Source organism: Salmo trutta, chromosome 26 (genome assembly GCF_901001165.1).
Source record: "Salmo trutta chromosome 26, fSalTru1.1, whole genome shotgun sequence".
NCBI classification, from domain to species: Eukaryota; Metazoa; Chordata; class Actinopteri; order Salmoniformes; family Salmonidae; genus Salmo; species Salmo trutta.
Window position 1 is genome coordinate 37,121,435 of NC_042982.1, and position 20,225 is coordinate 37,141,659.

At 46.7% G+C, this 20,225-nt stretch overlaps 1 protein-coding gene across 3 annotated transcripts in view; it reads left to right on the top strand.

The window, feature by feature from the left end:
- The first annotated feature begins 299 nt into the window (after positions 1–299).
- LOC115163730 (P2Y purinoceptor 2) overlaps positions 300–20,225 on the top strand; it is a 28,432-nt gene continuing 8,506 nt past the window's right edge. Inside the window, exons 1-2 of one of the 3 annotated variants that reach the window (XM_029715881.1) lie at positions 300–557; positions 4,449–4,545. The gene's annotated coding sequence lies outside the window, so the exon portion shown is untranslated. Of the gene's footprint in view, positions 558–4,448; positions 4,546–11,853; positions 11,997–15,298; positions 15,603–20,225 lie in introns of those variants that run through there. The other 2 variants (XM_029715882.1, XM_029715880.1) reach the window with 2 other exon arrangements.

Genomic DNA, 20,225 nt, shown 5'->3' on the forward strand with positions numbered 1-20,225 from the left:
TACACACACAACATGTGAATGGCAGACAGGAAGAACAAAGGGACACTATGCCTTGTTACAGTATATTCTACATTGTACCAGAGAGGTGTCACAAAACACACGCACAAAGGGAAGACGTGTGCACTGTAAACAATGGCCCCTGGACACACTGCATGCTGTACAACCCGCAGAGCCCATGCCGTTAATTATCGGTGATGCAAACTAAGGCTCTAGACCTGATGACTGACTACTTGTCTCTATAGTATGGAAACGAAATGCACCGTGTCGGTAATAACCAGACAGCTGTGATGAGCTAGCGAACAACGTTATTAACCGTTCACTGACTAACAGCGGAACAATCCTCAATCCTCCGTCTATTGACTTAAAAATAGTTAGCTAGCTACGTTTTGTCCAAATACACTAAAAAGTCAAGGCAAGGGTTTGTTAAAATCACACAATGGAACATTATTGTGGCCACCAAATGCACACTCGCATTTTATCTTCTGGTTAACAATGTTTTAGGAGGGGAAGAATCCGTCACTACTCTCCAGATGAGAGGACAACATCGGAGCTGTCATGTATGTTTGTGTCCCGTTTATACTTCATCAGCGTAACGTTACTTCAAATGTGTTTCGAAACATTATCAACTAGCTAACTATGTCCCGAATGCTCCTTAAAAAAAACTACAGCTTGGCCTACAGCTACATCTTTGTGGAAGACTAACGTTAGCCAAAGATACGGAGCCTTTCTATGTTTGGTTAGCTAGCTAGCGGTTCCTCACGACCTCCACCAGACCTTTCTGCTAGCTAGCTAACCAAACATAGCTGCTCGGCATGACTACTATAGGGTTCAAATTGACAACCGAATACAAATACTATAGTTACAATATTTGCAAACCCACATTTGGCTTATAATACTAGCAAGCTAGCTAAGTAGCTAATGTTAAACATCATTGTTATTCGCAAGTCAACATCCCACTGTTTGCTACTAGTTAGCCAGCTATCTATCGTAGAGAAATAGATAACCAAGTACATGGAAAAACTCACCTTTCTCGGTGGGGGCTGCATGTTGAAGCATTGACATGAATGGTGTATTCCTTAAAGAAATGTTTATTCCAAAGAAATCCAAGGTGGTGCTGGATAATTCGTCAAGCCTCCACGGAGGGAAGATATGAAAATTACAGTTAGATTTGGACTCCGGCGAACGCTGGCTAAACCAACTCTATACTAACAGACTGGGTCGGGACCACACTGCGGGCGGGTTGCAGAGAGGACAGGGAAATGATGGCTAAACCAACTCTATACTAACAGACTGGGTCGGGACCACACTGCGGGCGGGTTGCAGAGAGGACAGGGAAATGATGGCTAAACCAACTCTATACTAACAGACTGGGTCGGGACAACACTGCGGGCGGGTTGCAGAGAGGACAGGGAAATGATGGCTAAACCAACTCTATACTAACAGACTGGGTCGGGACCACACTGCGGGCGGGTTGCAGAGAGGGCAGGGAAATGATGGCTAAACCAACTCTATACTAACAGACTGGGTCGGGACCACACTGCGGGCGGGTTGCAGAGAGGACAGGGAAATGATGGCTAAACCAACTCTATACTAACAGACTGGGTCGGGACAACACTGCTGGCGGGTTGCAGAGAGGACAGGGAAATGATGGCTAAACCAACTCTATACTAACAGACTGGGTCGGGACCACACTGCGGGCGGGTTGCAGAGAGGACAGGGAAATGATGGCTAAACCAACTCTATACTAACAGACTGGGTCGGGACAACACTGCTGGCGGGTTGCAGAGAGGACAGGGAAATGATGGCTAAACCAACTCTATACTAACAGACTGGGTCGGGACAACACTGCGGGCGGGTTGCAGAGAGGGCAGGGAAATGATGGCTAAACCAACTCTATACTAACAGACTGGGTCGGGACCACACTGCGGGCGGGTTGCAGAGAGGGCAGGGAAATGATGGCTAAACCAACTCTATACTAACAGACTGGGTCGGGACCACACTGCGGGCGGGTTGCAGAGAGGGCAGGGAAATGATGGCTAAACCAACTCTATACTAACAGACTGGGTCGGGACCACACTGCGGGCGGGTTGCAGAGAGGGCAGGGAAATGATGGCTAAACCAACTCTATACTAACAGACTGGGTCGGGACAACACTGCGGGCGGGTTGCAGAGAGGACAGGGAAATGATGGCTAAACCAACTCTATACTAACAGACTGGGTCGGGACCACACTGCGGGCGGGTTGCAGAGAGGACAGGGAAATGATGGCTAAACCAACTCTATACTAACAGACTGGGTCGGGACCACACTGCGGGCGGGTTGCAGAGAGGACAGGGAAATGATGGCTAAACCAACTCTATACTAACAGACTGGGTCGGGACAACACTGCTGGCGGGTTGCAGAGAGGACAGGGAAATGATGGCTAAACCAACTCTATACTAACAGACTGGGTCGGGACAACACTGCGGGCGGGTTGCAGAGAGGACAGGGAAATGATGGCTAAACCAACTCTATACTAACAGACTGGGTCGGGATCAGTGCGGGCGGGTTGCAGAGAGGACAGGGAAATGATGGCTAAACCAACTCTATACTAACAGACTGGGTCGGGACCACACTGCGGGCGGGTTGCAGAGAGGACAGGGAAATGATGGCTAAACCAACTCTATACTAACAGACTGGGTCAGGACAACACTGCGGGCGGGTTGCAGAGAGGACAGGGAAATGATGGCTAAACCAACTCTATACTAACAGACTGGGTCGGGACAACACTGTGGGCGGGTTGCAGAGAGGACAGGGAAATGATGGCTAAACCAACTCTATACTAACAGACTGGGTCGGGACCACACTGCGGGCGGGTTGCAGAGAGGACAGGGAAATGATGGCTAAACCAACTATATACTAACAGACTGGGTCGGGACCACACTGCGGGCGGGTTGCAGAGAGGACAGGGAAATGATGGCTAAACCAACTCTATACTAACAGACTGGGTCGGGACCACACTGCGGGCGGGTTGCAGAGAGGGCAGGGAAATGATGGCTAAACCAACTCTATACTAACAGACTGGGTCGGGACAACACTGCGGGCGGGTTGCAGAGAGGACAGGGAAATGATGGCTAAACCAACTCTATACTAACAGACTGGGTCGGGACCACACTGCGGGCGGGTTGCAGAGAGGACAGGGAAATGATGGCTAAACCAACTCTATACTAACAGACTGGGTCGGGACCACACTGCGGGCGGGTTGCAGAGAGGACAGGGAAATGATGGCTAAACCAACTCTATACTAACAGACTGGGTCGGGACAACACTGCTGGCGGGTTGCAGAGAGGACAGGGAAATGATGGCTAAACCAACTCTATACTAACAGACTGGGTCGGGACAACACTGCGGGCGGGTTGCAGAGAGGACAGGGAAAGGATGGCTAAACCAACTCTATACTAACAGACTGGGTCGGGATCAGTGCGGGCGGGTTGCAGAGAGGACAGGGAAATGATGGCTAAACCAACTCTATACTAACAGACTGGGTCGGGACCACACTGCGGGCGGGTTGCAGAGAGGACAGGGAAATGATGGCTAAACCAACTCTATACTAACAGACTGGGTCAGGACAACACTGCGGGCGGGTTGCAGAGAGGACAGGGAAATGATGGCTAAACCAACTCTATACTAACAGACTGGGTCGGGACAACACTGCGGGCGGGTTGCAGAGAGGACAGGGAAATGATGGCTAAACCAACTCTATACTAACAGACTGGGTCGGGACCACACTGCGGGCGGGTTGCAGAGAGGACAGGGAAATGATGGCTAAACCAACTCTATACTAACAGACTGGGTCGGGACCACACTGCGGGCGGGTTGCAGAGAGGACAGGGAAATGATGGCTAAACCAACTCTATACTAACAGACTGGGTCGGGACAACACTGCTGGCGGGTTGCAGAGAGGACAGGGAAATGATGGCTAAACCAACTCTATACTAACAGACTGGGTCGGGACCACACTGCTGGCGGGTTGCAGAGAGGACAGGGAAATGATGGCTAAACCAACTCTATACTAACAGACTGGGTCGGGACAACACTGCGGGCGGGTTGCAGAGAGGACAGGGAAATGATGGCTAAACCAACTCTATACTAACAGACTGGGTCGGGACCACACTGCGGGCGGGTTGCAGAGAGGACAGGGAAATGATGGGAGAACCAACTGAGGCCAGAGGTGTGGAGGTTTCCCTGCGTAATGACTCACAACTACACCACCCTGTGTTGATGGGGGTAAAGGCACATCAAACAGCGCCAGAAACGTTCCTTTATTTATATTTTACATAGCTCTATAACAGTCCTTTCTTGTTTTAAACCGCTAGCATCAAAATCCGAATGAATAGCTCTTGTAATAGGGGGGGGGGACAGAAACGAATGGTGGTTTTACGTGAAACTAACGCCCCCTTGTCGTGACAGACAATACGCCGTTGCTGCTTCACAAGGAGACTGGCTGCGTCTCTGGACCTGCATAGCAACAAGAAAGTGGAGTCGATCGAGGAAACATCGATTGAAGGTAGAAAAGCCAGATATTTATTTATTTTACCTTTATTTAACCTAACCCTATACCTACCCCCTAAGCCTAAAATAGCCTTTTTACAAGTGAGGATCAGCACATTGTTCTCACTTCTCAGAATTTTTGTTGGTTTGCTGTTCTTGTGAGGACTTCTGGTACTCACAGGTATAGTAAACCATGTACCACACACATACAATCCTTCTGGTACTCACAGGTATAGTAAACCATGTACCACACACACATACAATCCCAGTCCCAGTGGTTTAGTAGGTCACTACACTCCCATGAGCCAACAGTTAAATGAATGCATTACAATTGAGATTGTTTGAAGTCCATGTAATGAAGTCCTGTATCGATCTCCAACGTGAAAGATATGGTACAGTTGAGAGGACAGCAATATGAATTGTACATTTCCCAGTGTTTGGTTTTCACAGGGCATAATGTGACCCATGTCGTCCAAATAGTTATACTTTTGAATAATTTGTGCATAGAATATTCTTCCAAGAGTCTTGATGATCGTCCAGGTGCTTCCAGTTGTTTTTTGACAAACTTGAGTAAATTTTTTGGATGACATGGGTCCCATTATGTCTGGCGAAAACCAAACACTGCATTTTACAGTAAGAACCCTATACCAACGGTCAAGCGTGGTGGTGGTAGTGTGATGGTTTGGGGATGCTTTGCTGCTTCAGGACCTGGATGACTTGTCTTGCTAGAAGGAACCATGAATTCTGCTCTGTATCAGAGAATTCTACAGGAGAATGTCAGGCCATCTGTCTGTGAGCTGAAGCTGAAGTGCAGCTGGGTCATGCAGCAAGACAATGATCCAAAACACAATCAAGTCTACATGAAAATGGCTTAAAAGCAAACATTTGAAGTTTTGGAATGGCCTACTCAAAGTCCAGACCTAATCCCAATTGAGATGTTGTGGCAGGACTTGAAATGAGCAGTTCATGCTTGAAAACCCACAAATGTCGCTGAGATAAAGCAGTTTTGCATGCAAGAGTGGGCCACAATTCCTACACAGCAATGTGAGAGACTGATCAACTACAGAAAGCATTTGGTTGCATCCTTGCAACTATAGGTGGAACAACCAGTTATTGAGTGTAAGAGGGCAATTACTTGTTACGGTGTTACGTAACTCTGTTAATTAAATAAACAAAATAAGTATCCTTTTTTTTGGTTATCTGTAAACTCAGGTTCACTTCATCTAATTTTTGATTTTGTTTGAATATCTGATAACATTCAGTATAAAAAATATGCAAAAATAGAGAAAATCAGAACGGGGGAAAATACTTTTCACAGCCCTGTACATCCTTAAAGCTGGGTTCCTTCAGACATTAGCAAGTCAAATTCAAGGACATTCAGGGACTTTTTCAAGCACTTAATTGTAATTTTTAAGGAACTCAGTCTTATACAATTGTATAATTTATATAATTAAACATATAGGGCCTAATGTACACACCCCCCTCCCCTCCCCCAACGTATGCAAAAAGTGTACAAATAAATACATTAAAGTAGGCCATTACCACTTTAAGAATAATGTGCTTTTTTAGGACTTGCCAAAGAATTGATATTCAAATTATTATTACATTCTAAAATATGTGAGAATAATTTGGACATTGCCAGGCTAAATATGTATGATGAAAGCCATGAATAGCATTAATCTCACCATTTGAATCTTACCATGGCTGTTTTTATAATGAGAAAGTTACCAAAAAACAGGTTCCTTTTTTAATGGAAGGATTTTTTTTGAAAGCCAAGTTGAAGCCAACATTAGACGTTATAATCGTTATAGTAACCGCACGTGGTTTTGCCGCAACAGAGAAGCGCCACACCCTTCACTTGAAGCAGCAAGAAAAAACGAAAATGGCTCCATCTCTCACAAAAACTGATAAAAATTGAAACCACGGATAATTATAAGGGAGCAAGAGACCTTAGAAACAGGTTACAATAATTACAAGGAACTTTAAAGCACCAAATTGAGGAAATGTCTGATTTTCAATATAGGCCTATTACAGTACTTTAATTTCTGAGCTCCAAATGTAAGTTCAAGTAGGCTACTTCAAGCCCCTTGTATTGTTTAAAACTGCAGGTGTAACATGGAAAACGACATTTATTTTTAATTGAAGTACCCGATTATATTGTCAATAAGCCCAATATTCTTTGTAATTTAGTGTCATTATATCCATAATCAACCTGGTCTCATAGACTTGACCTAACATAGTAAATGTAAATCCAGGACACTCAGATTAGTATGATATGTTATGTTTGATATTGTATAATGTGAATGTCTAGCAACCCAAAGGTTCTGAGTGCGAATCTCATCAAGGACAAAGATTGTTTAGCTAATTAGCAACTTTTCAACTACTTACTGCTTTTTAACTACTTTGAAACTACTTACCATGTTCGAAAACCCTTCCCCTAACCTTTACCCTTTTAGCTAACCCTTCCCCTAACCTTTACCCTTTTAGCTAACCCTTCCCCTAACCTTTACCCTTTTAGCTAACCCTTCCTCTAACCCTAACTTCAACTCTTTAAGCTAACTACTGAACTTAACCCTAACCTTCACCGAAACCCCTAAACCATAGCCTAGCTAACGTTAGCCAGCTAGCCACCTAGCTAGAATTCGTAAAATGTTGTAATGAAACAGCAGGGAACAATATCATATGTTTTGCAAATTCTTAACATATTGTACATTTTGCAAATTTGTAACATACTGTGTAATATGGATTGTAATTCGTAACATATCATACGAAATGGGTGATGGACATGCACAAATTAATACATACCATACAAAACGTTACATATCATACTAAATGGAGTGTCTCGGATTTACGTATATAATAATACAAAATGCTCTGAGACTAGGTTGGCAGAATTATTAATAGAAATGGCATTGGGTGTTGTGCAATAGTCTATCCTACACAATAGTCTATCCTACACAATTGTGCACAGTAGACAATTGTGCACAGTGTCCAATCAGAGGCACAAAAACTTATGAAAACGTTAACTCATTATGGGGGCTTTAGGTAGCCTAGTGGTTGCTGGATCAAATCCCTGAGCTGTCAAGGTAAAAATCTGTTGTTCTGCCCCTGAGCAAGGTAGTTAACCCACTGTTCCCCGGGCGCCGAAGACGTGAATGTCGATTAAGGCAGCCCCCCGCACCTCTCTGATTCAGAGGGGTTGGGTAAAATGTGGAAGACACATTTCATTTGAAGGCATTCAGTTGTACAACTGGCTAGGTATCCCCCTTTCCCCCTTGATGCTTTCTCTGTTAATCTAACAAGACCCTGTCTTTACCAGCGTAACGAATGAGACACAAAAATATTCTGAACACCTTTTTGGGCTGTTGTTGCATTGCATGCGCTATCACAACAGTTGTTGGTCACTTGACTGTCATTCTGAAAATTCTTTCCTAAATCAGATGATAATGTGAAAATATCATAGTGTAACTAGTCAGCTGGACACCAAATGTGCATCGAATAAGTATTATGCATAATTATTGAACAACCACATTAATGACAGTATGGATTTAGGTTTTAAGTATCAAGGTAATTAGGGGACTCTTTTGGTTGGAAGCATTTTATTTGCAATCGCATTTATTCTTTTGGATTTGTGTGCCCATGAAAACTGTTTTCATCAAGTAACAAAAGAAGCCATGTCTGAGATCTCTATACAAAAAACTGTCTGACAGCTAGAGTAAGGATTCTTACAGGGTTCAATGTCTAATTTAACTGATTAAAGCTTAATATATGATATAACGACAACTTACACTGCCATAAATGCAAGGACAGAAAAGTAATGTTTAATGTCACACGATTTTGGACAATTCCGTCAAGACACCAACTATTTTATAAAGGATTAAACATAGGTTTTAAATCGACTCAGGAAAATGCTCATCCAGAGGCGGTGCTGCAAGTGGCCGGAGACTTTAATGCAGGCAAACTTAGATCCGTTTGACCAAATTTCTATCAGCATGTTAAATGTGCAACCAGAGGGGAAAAAAACTCTAGACCACCTTTACTCCACACACAGAGATGCGTACAAAGCTCTCCCTCGCCCTCCATTTGGCAAATCTAACCATAATTCTATTCTCCTGATTCCTGCTTACAAGAAAAAATTTAAGCAGGAAGCACCAGTGACTCGGTCAATAAGAAAGTGGTCAGATGAAGCAGATGCTAAGCTACAGGACTGTTTTGATAGCACAGACTGGAATATGTTCCGGGATTCTTCCGATGGCATTGAGGAGTACACTACATCAGTCATTGGCTTCATCAATAAGTACATCGATGATGTCGCCCCAACAGTGACCGTACGTACATGTAACGGCTGTCGTCGGATTGAGACCAAAACGCAGCGGGTATATGTGTACTCATCTTCTTTTATTAAGGAAAGAAGGAAAAAACCAAAAGAAACACAACGACGAATAAACAGTCCTGTAAGGCCATAAGCTATACATGGAACAATCTCCCACAAACACTAAACCAAACACATACCCATATATAGGACTCTCAATCAGAGGCAACTAAAAACACCTGCCTCCAATTGAGAGTCCAACACCCAAACCTAGACATAGAAATACAAAGAACTAGAAAGAACATAGAAATACAAACATAGCACATAACCCAAACCCGGAACTAACAAATCAAACCCCCTTTAAATACAACACACACCCCAAACCACATAAAACAAATACCCTCTGCCACATCCTGACCAAAATTAAAAACAAATACTCCCTCTACTGGTCAGGACGTGACAGCACATACCCCAACAAGAAGCCATGGATTACAGGCAACATCCGCACTGAGCTAAAGGCTAGAGCTGCCACTTTCAAGGAGCGGGACTCTAATCCGGTAGTTTATAAGAAATCCCGCTATGCCCTTCGACGAACCATCACACAGGCAAAGCGTCAATACAGGACTAAGATCGAATCGTACTACACCGGATCCAACACTCGTCGGATGTGGCTGGGCTTGCAAACTATTACAGACTACAAAGGGAAGCACAGCTGAGAGCTGACCAGTGACATGAGCCTACCAGACGATCTAAACCACTTCTATGCTCGCTTCGAGGAAAATAACACTGAAACATGCATGAGAGCACCAGCTGTTCTGGACGACTGTGTGACCTTTAACAGGTCAACATTCACAAGGCTGCAGGGCCAGACGGATTACCAGGACGTGTACGAATGCGCATGTGCTGACCAACTGGCAAGTGTCTTCACTGACATTTTCAACCTCTCCTTGTCTTGAGTCTAGAATATCAACATGTTTTAAGCAGACCACCATACTCCCTGTGCCCAAGAACACTAAGGTAACCTGCATAAATGACTACCGACCCATAGCACTCACGTCTGTAGCCATAAAGTGCTTTGAAAGGCTGGTCCTGGCTCACATCAACACCATTATCCCAGAAATCCTAGACCCACTCTAATTTGCATACCGCCCCAACAGATCCACAGATGATGCAATATCTATTGCACTCCACACTGCCCTTTCCCACCTGGACAAAAGGAACACCTATCTGAGAATGCTATTCATTGACTACATCTCAACGTTAAACACCATAGTGCCCTCAAAGCTCATCAATAAGCTAAGGACCCTGGGACTAAATACCTCCCTCTGCAACTGAATCCTGGACTTCCTGACGGGCCACCCCCAGGTTGTAAGGGTAGGCAACAACACATCCGCCACGCTGTTCCTCAACACGGGGGCCCCTCAGGGGTGCGTGCTCAGTCTCATCCTGTACTCCCTATTCACTCATGACTGCACAGCCAGGCACGACTCCAACACCATCATTAAGTTTGCCGATGACACAACACTGATAGGTCTGATCACAGACAACGACGAGACAGCCTATAGGGATGGAGGTCAGAGACCTGGCCGTGTGGTGCCAGGACAACAACCTCTCCCTCAATGTGATCAAGACAAAGGAGATGATTGTGGACAACAGGAAAAGGAGGACCGAGCACTCCCCCATTCTCATCAGCGGTAGTGGAGCAGGTTGAGAGCTTCAAATTTGTTTGTGTCCACATCACCAACAAACTAACATGGTCCAAGCATCCCATTACAGTCGTGAAGAGGGCACAACAAAGCCTATTCCCCATCAGGAGACTGAAAAGATTTGGCATGGGTCCTCAGATCCTCAAAAGATTCTACAGCTGCACCATCGAGAGCATCCTGACTGGTTGAATCACTGCCTGGTATGGCAACTGCTCGGTCTCCGACCACAAGGCACTACAGAGGGTAGTGCATACGGCCCAGTACATCACTGGGGACAAGCTTCCTGACATCCAGGACCTATATACTAGGCGGTGTCAGAGGAAGATCCTAAAAATTGTCAAAGACTCCAGCCACCCTAGTCATAGACTGTTCTCTCTGCTACCGCACCGCAATTGGTACCCGAGCGCCAAGTCTAGGTCCAAGAGGCTTCTAAACAGCTTCTACCTCCAAGCCATAAGACTCCTGAACATCTAATCAAATGGCTACCCAGACTATTTGCACCCCCCTCCCCACTCTTTTACATCGCTGCTACTCTTTGTTATTATCTATGCATAGTCATTTTAATAACTCTACCTACATGTACATATTACCTCAATTGCCTCGACTAACCGGTGCCCCCTCAAATTGACTCTGTACCGGTACCCCCTGTATATAGTCTCGCTATTGTTATTTTACTGCTGGTCTTTAATTACTTGTTATTTTTATTTATTATTCTTATTCATATTTTTTAAACTGCATTGTTGGTTAGGGGCTTGTAAGTAAGCATTTCACTGTAAGGTCTACACCTGTTGTATTCGTAGCATGTGACTAATACAATTTAATTTAATTTGATTTGACTCGTGAATTTGATTGAATATTGCTATGATCCCCTTATACATTTCTTAATGTAATGACATGAAAAACATTGTCAGATTACTATCAATGACTTCTCAACAGCTGTATAAAGTTGTCCAGTGTAGGATATCCTCACTGGTACCCTAGTGTATTGAAAGACCCGTCTGCATGTGCGTTTGTAAAGGTGTTCAGGTGTCTCATGTGCTCCTTACTGCAAAACCAATTGCCTTCTGGGACAAATAAAGTTGAAAGTTGAACTTGAACAGGTGAGAGGCTCTCACTCACACCTCTAGCCGTGACAGCTGGTTAACCATCCAGGTGGACCAGTGTGTTGACAGAGCTAGCCCCAGAGCAGAGAGCAGGCCTGGGGTTATGGTTAAGTTCAAGGCAATCATTAATACACTGTGTTTTTGGAGCAGGTAAGACATTAATCCCACTTTCTCACCTCTCTCACCACCCACACAAACCTCTATTCCACAGAGAGGGGGGGAAATGGCTGCCATCTGTACAACTGTACTTCTTTAAGATCTCCTTAATCATCTGTTCATTCAGGTTTTATGTGTGGTTTGGTTATGTGATTTACCCAGGAGGGTCTGCGTTTCACCAGTCAGTCAGGTGAGTCTCAGCGTTGATGTTGTACCACAATTATAGAATATTCTATTTGTTTATACAAAATGCATAATAGGCCTATAAAAAGCACTTATGATAGCTTGGTTCTCGTAACTAAACGTTTTTTTTGTTGTTACAGGTTACAGTAATGTTTGTGTGTATTGGGGGGTTGTAGTCTAGGTTACAGTAATGTTTGTGTGTATTGGGGGGTTGTAGTCTAGGTTACAGTAATGTTTGTGTGTATTGGGGGGTTGTAGTGTAGGTTACAGTAATGTTTGTGTGTATTGGGTGGTTGTCGTCTAGGTTACAGTAATGTTTGTGTGTATTGGGGGGGTTGTAGTCTAGGTTACAGTAATGTTTGTGTGTATTGGGGGTTTGTAGTCTAGGTTACAGTAATGTTTGTGTGTATTGGGTGGTTGTAGTCTAGGTTACAGTAATGTTTGTGTGTATTGGGGGGTTGTAGTCTAGGTTACAGTAATGTTTGTGTGTATTGGGGGGGTTGTAGTCTAGGTTACAGTAATGTTTGTGTGTATTGGGTGGTTGTAGTCTAGGTTACAGTAATGTTTGTGTGTATTGGGTGGTTGTAGTCTAGGTTACAGTAATGTTTGTGTGTATTGGGTGGTTGTAGTCTAGGTTACAGTAATGTTTGTGTGTATTGGGTGGTTGTAGTCTAGGTTACAGTAATGTTTGTGTGTATTGGGTGGTTGTAGTCTAGGTTACAGTAATGTTTGTGTGTATTGGGGGGTTGTAGTGTAGGTTACAGTAATGTTTGTGTGTATTGGGTGGTTGTAGTGTAGGTTACAGTAATGTTTGTGTGTATTGGGTGGTTGTAGTGTAGGTTACAGTAATGTTTGTGTGTATTGGGTGGTTGTAGTGTAGGTTACAGTAATGTTTGTGTGTATTGGGTGGTTGTAGTGTAGGTTACAGTAGTGTTTGTGTGTATTGGGGGGTTGTAGTGTAGGTTACAGTAATGTTTGTGTGTATTGGGTGGTTGTAGTCTAGGTTACAGTAATGTTTGTGTGTATTGGGGGGTTGTGATGGATTGGGGAAGGGGGGGGGTGAAAAAGGTTGAATGGTGCAACATTTGGGTCATTGTACATTTGTCAGTTTACTTCCACATAAAAGCCTAAAGAGATTTGTGATCTGTCCCTGTTCCTGTCCCTGCCCCTGTTCCTGTCCCTGCCCCTGTCCCTGTCCCTGTCCCTCTCCCTGCCCCTCTCCCTGCCCCTGTCCCTTCCCCTGTTCCTTCCCTGCCCCTGTCCCTGTCCCTCTCCCTGCCGCTGTCCCTCTCCCTGCCCCTGTCCCTCTCCCTGCCCCTGTTCCTGCCCCTGTCCCTGTTCCTGTCCCTGCCCCTGTCTCTGTTCCTGCCCCTGTCCCTGTCCCTGTTCCTGCCCCTGTCCCTCTCCCTGCCCCTGTTCCTGCCCCTGTTCCTGTCCCTGCCCCTGTTCCTGTCCCTGCCCCTGTCTCTGTTCCTGCCCCTGTCCCTGTCCCTGCCCCTGTTCCTGCCCCTGTCCCTGTTCCTGTCCCTGCCCCTCTCCCTGTCCCTGTTCCTGCCCCTCTCCCTGCCCCTGTTCCTGTCCCTGCCCCTGTCCCTCTCCCTGCCCCTGTTCCTGCCCCTGTCCCTGTTCCTGTCCCTGCCCCTGTCCCTGCCCCTGTTCCTGTCCCTGCCCCTCTCCCTGTTCCTGCCCCTCTCCCTGCCCCTGTTCCTGCCCCTGTCCCTGCCCCTGTCCCTCTCCCTGCCCCTGCCCCTGTCCCTGCCCCTGTCCCTCTCCCTGCCCCTGTTCCTCTCCCTGCCCCTGCCCCTGTCCCTGTTCCTGTTCCTGCCCCTGTTACTGCCCCTGTTCCTGTCCCTGTCCCTGTTCCTGCCCCGTCCCTGTTCCTGCCCCTGTTCCTGTCCCTGCCCCTGTCCCTGTCCCTGTTCCTGCCCGTCCCTGTTCCTGCCCCTGCCCCTGTTCCTGTCCCTGCCCCTGTTCCTGTCCCTGTCCCTGTCCCTGCCTCTGTTCCTGTGCCTGTCCCTGTTCCTGTCCCTGCCCCTGTGTCAGATGTGGAGAATAGTTGTGATATGGAGCAGTGTTTTCCAAATGGTGGGTTGGGACTCCCTCCTGGTTTGAGTTGATACCTTGTGGGTCACAGTCTACTGTAGGTTGTGATTGATTTCTGATGGGCCTGGCTTGAAACTCAGTCCTGGTTATAAACGTTGGTTTTATTTACTTGATGTGTCACAATAACAAAAAAAAGCTTCAGGTAGGTTATCACTGACCTCATAGTGAGAAGGCATCCCTCCCCTCAAACACACATATGCGCACACACACACACACACTGTCATTCAAGATCCACTGCTACAGATTTTACCCCAGTGAAATTCCACTCATTCCTTTATTATTCATATTTCTCTGTCTGTTGAACTGTCTGTCTGTCTGTTGAACTGTCTGTCTGTCTGTCGAGCTGTCTGTCTGTCGAGCTGTCTGTCTGTCGAGCTGTCTGTCTGTTGAACTGTCTGTCTGCCTGTCGAGCTGTCTGCCTGTTGAGCTGTCTGTCTGTCTGTTGAACTGTCTGTCTGTCTGTTGAACTGTCTGTCTGTCTGTTGAACTGTCTGTCTGTCTGTTGAACTGTCTGTCTGTCTGTTGAGCTGTCTGTTGAGCTGTCTGTCTGTTGAGCTGTCTGTCTGTTGAGCTGTCTGCTTGCCTGTCTGTCTGTTGAGCTGTCTGTCTGTTGAGCTGTCTGCCTGTTGAGCTGTGGACAGACAGGCAGGCAGTATCTACAGTTGAGAGGTTTATTTTGTATTGACTTTAGACAAAAACAAACATCAACTTGTATGAGTTATAGAGGTACAGGTACTGTACACATCCAGCAGATTCAACAGGGTGTGGCTAGTTAATATAATATTGTGAATATTAGTGATTACTAACAAATGATAGTTAACAAAGCGTAGCATATAAAACAATATAATTACCATAATTGATACATTCACATGGATCATTAACAAAGCGCATAATGAGTTAATGAATCCGAAGGGGCAACTTGTATTTTCCACAAGACCGAGCGGGCCATAGCTAAAGACCGAGCGGGCCATAGCTAAAGACCGATCGGGGCATAGCTAAAGACCGAGCGGGCATAGCTAAAGACCGAGCGGGCCATAGCTAAAGACCGAGCGGGCCATAGCTAAAGACCGAGCGGGCCATAGCTAAAGACCGAGCGGGCCATAGCTAAAGACCGAGCGGGCCATGTACCTACTGTATGCAACAGCTAAACTGTTGCATACAGTAGGTACATCTTGATCATGAGTTCCTCCCTGTCTGTGTGTGTACAGGCTGCAGCTTGCCAAACATGTTCACGCCTACTCAAGTTCAGCACCAAGCCAAATAACTTGACTGTCACACACGCTCACACACGAGCATGGAGACACATTGTGTAAAGCATTCTGTGCTGAGAGGAAGAAGCATTCAGAGAATTACAGTAAATAGGCCTAACCAGCAGACAATGACAGGGCAGGTACAAGCTCTGCTAGCTGGAGTGGGGCATCAGTATTCCATTTTTAGAGTCTAGTACAGAAGTTGGACATAGTTGCTGAACATAACCGGAGTGTGTTCCTTCAAGACATCGTTTTTCACTGTGAGTAACTAGTACTGGTATAATGTGTAGGACAGGAGAAGTTCTGATGGTGTAGGACAGGAGAAGTTCTGATGGTGTAGGACAGGAGAAGTTCTGATGGTGTAGGACAGGAGAAGCTCTGACGTGTTCCTTCTGCTGTAGAAGCCTTTAAAAAAATGCATTGCTCTCTTTTCGAGAGAGAGAGAGAGAGAGAGAGAGAGAGAGAGAGAGAGAGAGAGAGAGAGAGAGAGAGAGAGAGAGAGAGAGAGAGAGAAAGCTAACTTTAAAAAAAAAATACATTTTATGCAGGTTTTCATTGAGATAACATCTCTTTTCCAAGAGAGACCTGGTCCAATAGCAGACTCCAACTTGCTTATCTGTTAAAACTTATGGTGTAATGTACACTCTTAGAAGAAAGGGTGCTATCTAGAACATACCTGTATTAACAGACCTTTACTAGTCCTGTATTAACAGACCTATATAGACGTCTGTAACACTGGGTCTTTACTAGTCCTGTATTAACAGACCTTTACTAGTCCTGTATTAACAGACCTTTACTAGTCCTGTATTAACAGACCTTTACTAGTCCTGTATTAACAGACCTTTACTAGTCCTGTATTAACAGACCTTTACTAGTCCTGTATTAACAGACCTTTACTAGTCCTGTATTAACAGACCCATATAGACGTCTAACACTGGGCCTTTACTAGTCCTGTATTAACACCCCCGATCTATGTGTGTGTGTCTGTGTTATATAACTGTTACGCACGCCTCTGAGGGAACGCAACACCCTGCTACGATCAACTTCCTGTGTAGGTATAGAGGTCTGGGACTGTAGGTGGAGGTATAGAGGTCTGGGACTGTAGGTGGAGGTATAGAGGTCTGGGACTGTAGGTGGAGGTATAGAGGTATGGGACTGTAGGTGGAGGTATGTGACTGTAGGTGGAGGTATAGAGGTATGGGACTGTAGGTGAAGGTATAGAGGTATGGGACTGTAGGTGAAGGTATAGAGGTATGGGACTGTAGGTGGAGGTATAGAGGTATGGGACTGTAGGTGGAGGTATAGAGGTATGGGACTGTAGGTGGAGGTATAGAGGTATGGGACTGTAGGTGGAGGTATAGAGGTATGGGACTGTAGGTGGAGGTATAGAGTATGGGACTGTAGGTGGAGGTAAAGAGGTATGGGACTGTAGGTGGAGGATGGGACTGTAGGTGGAGGTATGGGACTGTAGGTGGAGGTATGGGACTGTAGGTGGAGGTATGGGACTGTAGGTGGAGGTATGGGACTGTAGGTGGAGGTATGGGACTGTAGGTGGAGGTATAGAGGTACGGGACTGTAGGTGGAGGTATAGAGGTACGGGACTGTAGGTGGAGGTATAGAGGTACGGGACTGTAGGTGGAGGTATAGAGGTACGGGACTGTAGGTGGAGGTATAGAGGTACGGGACTGTAGGTGGAGGTATAGAGGTACGGGACTGTAGGTGGAGGTATAGAGGTACGGGACTGTAGGTGGAGGTATAGAGGTACGGGACTGTAGGTGAGGTATAGAGGTACGGGACTGTAGGTGGAGGTATAGAGGTACGGGACTGTAGGTGGAGGTATAGAGGTACGGGACTGTAAGGTGGAGGTATAGAGGTATGGGACTGTAGGTGTAGGTATAGAGGTATGGGACTGTAGGTGGAGGTATAGAGGTATGGGACTGTAGGTGGAGGTATAGAGGTATGGGACTGTAGGTGGAGGTATAGAGGTATGTGACTGTAGGTGGAGGTAAAGAGGTCTGGGACTGTAGGTGGAGGTCTGGGACTGTAGGTGGAGGTCTGGGACTGTAGGTGGAGGTCTGGGACTGTAGGTGGAGGTATGGGGACTGTAGGTGGAGGTATGGGACTGTAGGTGGAGGTATGGGACTGTAGGTGGAGGTATGGGACTGTAGGTGGAGGTATGGGACTGTAGGTGGAGGTATAGAGGTATGTGACTGTAGGTGGAGGTATAGAGGGTTGGGACTGTAGGTGGAGGTATAGAGGGTTGGGACTGTAGGTGGAGGTATAGAGGTATGGGACTGTAGGTGGAGGTATAGAGGTATGGGACTGTAGGTGGAGGTATAGAGGTATGGGACTGTAGGTGGAGGTATAGAGGTATGGGACTGTAGGTGGAGGTATAGAGGTATGGGACTGTAGGTGGAGGTATAGAGGGTATGGGACTGTAGGTGGAGGTATAGAGGTAGGGACTGTAGGTGGGTATAGAGGTATGGGACTGTAGGGTGGAGGTATAGAGGTATGGGACTGTAGGTGGAGGTATAGAGGTATGGGACTGTAGGTGGAGGTATAGAGGTATGGGACTGTAGGTGGAGGTATAGAGGTCTGGGACTGTAGGTGGAGGTATGTGACTGTAGGTGGAGGTATAGAGGTATGGGACTGTAGGTGGAGGTATAGAGGTATGGGACTGTAGGTGGAGGTATAGAGGTATGGGACTGTAGGTGGAGGTATAGAGGTAGTGACTTGTAGGTGGAGGTATAGAGGTATGGGACTGTAGGTGGAGGTATAGAGGTCTGGGACTGTAGGTGGAGGTATAGAGGTCTGGGACTGTAGGTGGAGGTAAAGAGGTCTGGGACTGTAGGTGGAGGTATAGAGGTCTGGGACTGTAGGTGGAGGTATGTGACTGTAGGTGGAGGTATGTGACTGTAGGTGGAGGTATAGAGGGTTGGGACTGTAGGTGGAGGTATAGAGGTACGGGACTGTAGGTGGAGGTATAGAGGTACGGGACTGTAGGTGGAGGTATAGAGGTACGGGACTGTAGGTGGAGGTATAGAGGTACGGGACTGTAGGTGGAGGTATAGAGTACGGGACTGTAGGTGGAGGTATAGAGGGTACGGGACTGTAGGTGGAAGGTATAGAGGTACGGACTGTAGTGGAGGTAGAGAGGTACGGGACTGTAGTGAGGTATAGAGGTACGGGACTGTAGGTGGAGGGTATAGAGGTACGGGACTGTAGGTGGAGGTATAGAGGTACGGGACTGTAGGTGGAGGTATAGAGGTACGGGAACTGTAGGTGGAGGTATAGAGGTACGGGACTGTAGGTGGAGGTATAGAGGTACGGGACTGTAGGTGGAGGTATAGAGGTACGGGACTGTAGGTGGAGGTATAGAGGTACGGGACTGTAGGTGGAGGTATAGAGGTACGTGACTGTAGGTGGAGGTATAGAGGGTACGGGACTGTAGGTGGAGGTATAGAGGTACGTGACTGTAGGTGAGGTATAGAGGTACGGGACTGTAGGTGAGGTATAGAGGTACGGGACTGTAGGTGGAGGTATAGAGGTACGGGACTGTAGGTGGAGGTATAGAGGTACGGGACTGTAGGTGGAGGTATAGAGGTACGGGACTGTAGGTGGAGGTATAGAGGTACGGGACTGTAGGTGGAGGTATAGAGGTACGGGACTGTAGGTGGAGGTATAGAGGTACGGGACTGTAGGTGGAGGTATAGAGGTACGGGACTGTAGGTGGAGGTATAGAGGTACGGGACTGTAGGTGGAGGTATGGGACTGTAGGTGGAGGTATGGGACTGTAGGTGGAGGTATGGGACTGTAGGTGGAGGTATGGGACTGTAGGTGGAGGTATAGAGGTACGGGACTGTAGGTGGAGGTATAGAGGTATGGGACTGTAGGTGGAGGTACGGGACTGTAGGTGGAGGTACGGGACTGTAGGTGGAGGTACGGGACTGTAGGTGGAGGTATAGAGGTACGGGACTGTAGGTGGAGGTATAGAGGTATGTGACTGTAGGTGGAGGTATAGAGGTATGTGACTGTAGGTGGAGGTATAGAGGTATGTGACTGTAGGTGGAGGTATAGAGGTATGTGACTGTAGGTGGAGGTATAGAGGTATGTGACTGTAGGTGGAGGTATAGAGGTATGGGACTATAGGTGGAGGTATAGAGGTACGGGACTGTAGGTGGAGGTATAGAGGTCGGGGACTGTAGGTGGAGGTATAGAGGTACGGGACTGTAGGTGGAGGTATAGAGGTACGTGACTGTAGGTGGAGGTATAGAGGTACGGGACTGTAGGTGGAGGTATAGAGGTACGGGACTGTAGGTGGAGGTATAGAGGTACGGGACTGTAGGTGGAGGTATAGAGGTACGGGACTGTAGGTGGAGGTATAGAGGTACGGGACTGTAGGTGGAGGTATAGAGGTACGGGACTGTAGGTGGAGGTATAGAGGTACTGGGACTGTAGGTGGAGGTATAGAGGTATGGGACTGTAGGTGGAGGTATAGAGGTATGGGACTGTAGGTGGAGGTATAGAGGTATGGGACTGTAGGTGGAGGTATAGAGGTATGGGACTGTAGGTGGAGGTATAGAGGTATGGGACTGTAGGTGGAGGTATAGAGGTATGGGACTGTAGGTGGAGGTATAGAGGTATGGGACTGTAGGTGGAGTTATAGAGGTATGGGACTGTAGGTGGAGTTATAGAGGTATGGGACTGTAGGTGGAGGTAAAGAGGTATGGGACTGTAGGTGGAGGTAAAGCGGTATGGGACTGTAGGTGGAGGTATAGAGGTATGGGACTGTAGGTGGAGGTATGGGACTGTAGGTGAAGGTATGGGACTGTAGGTGGAGGTATGGGACTGTAGGTGGAGGTATGTGACTGTAGGTGGAGGTA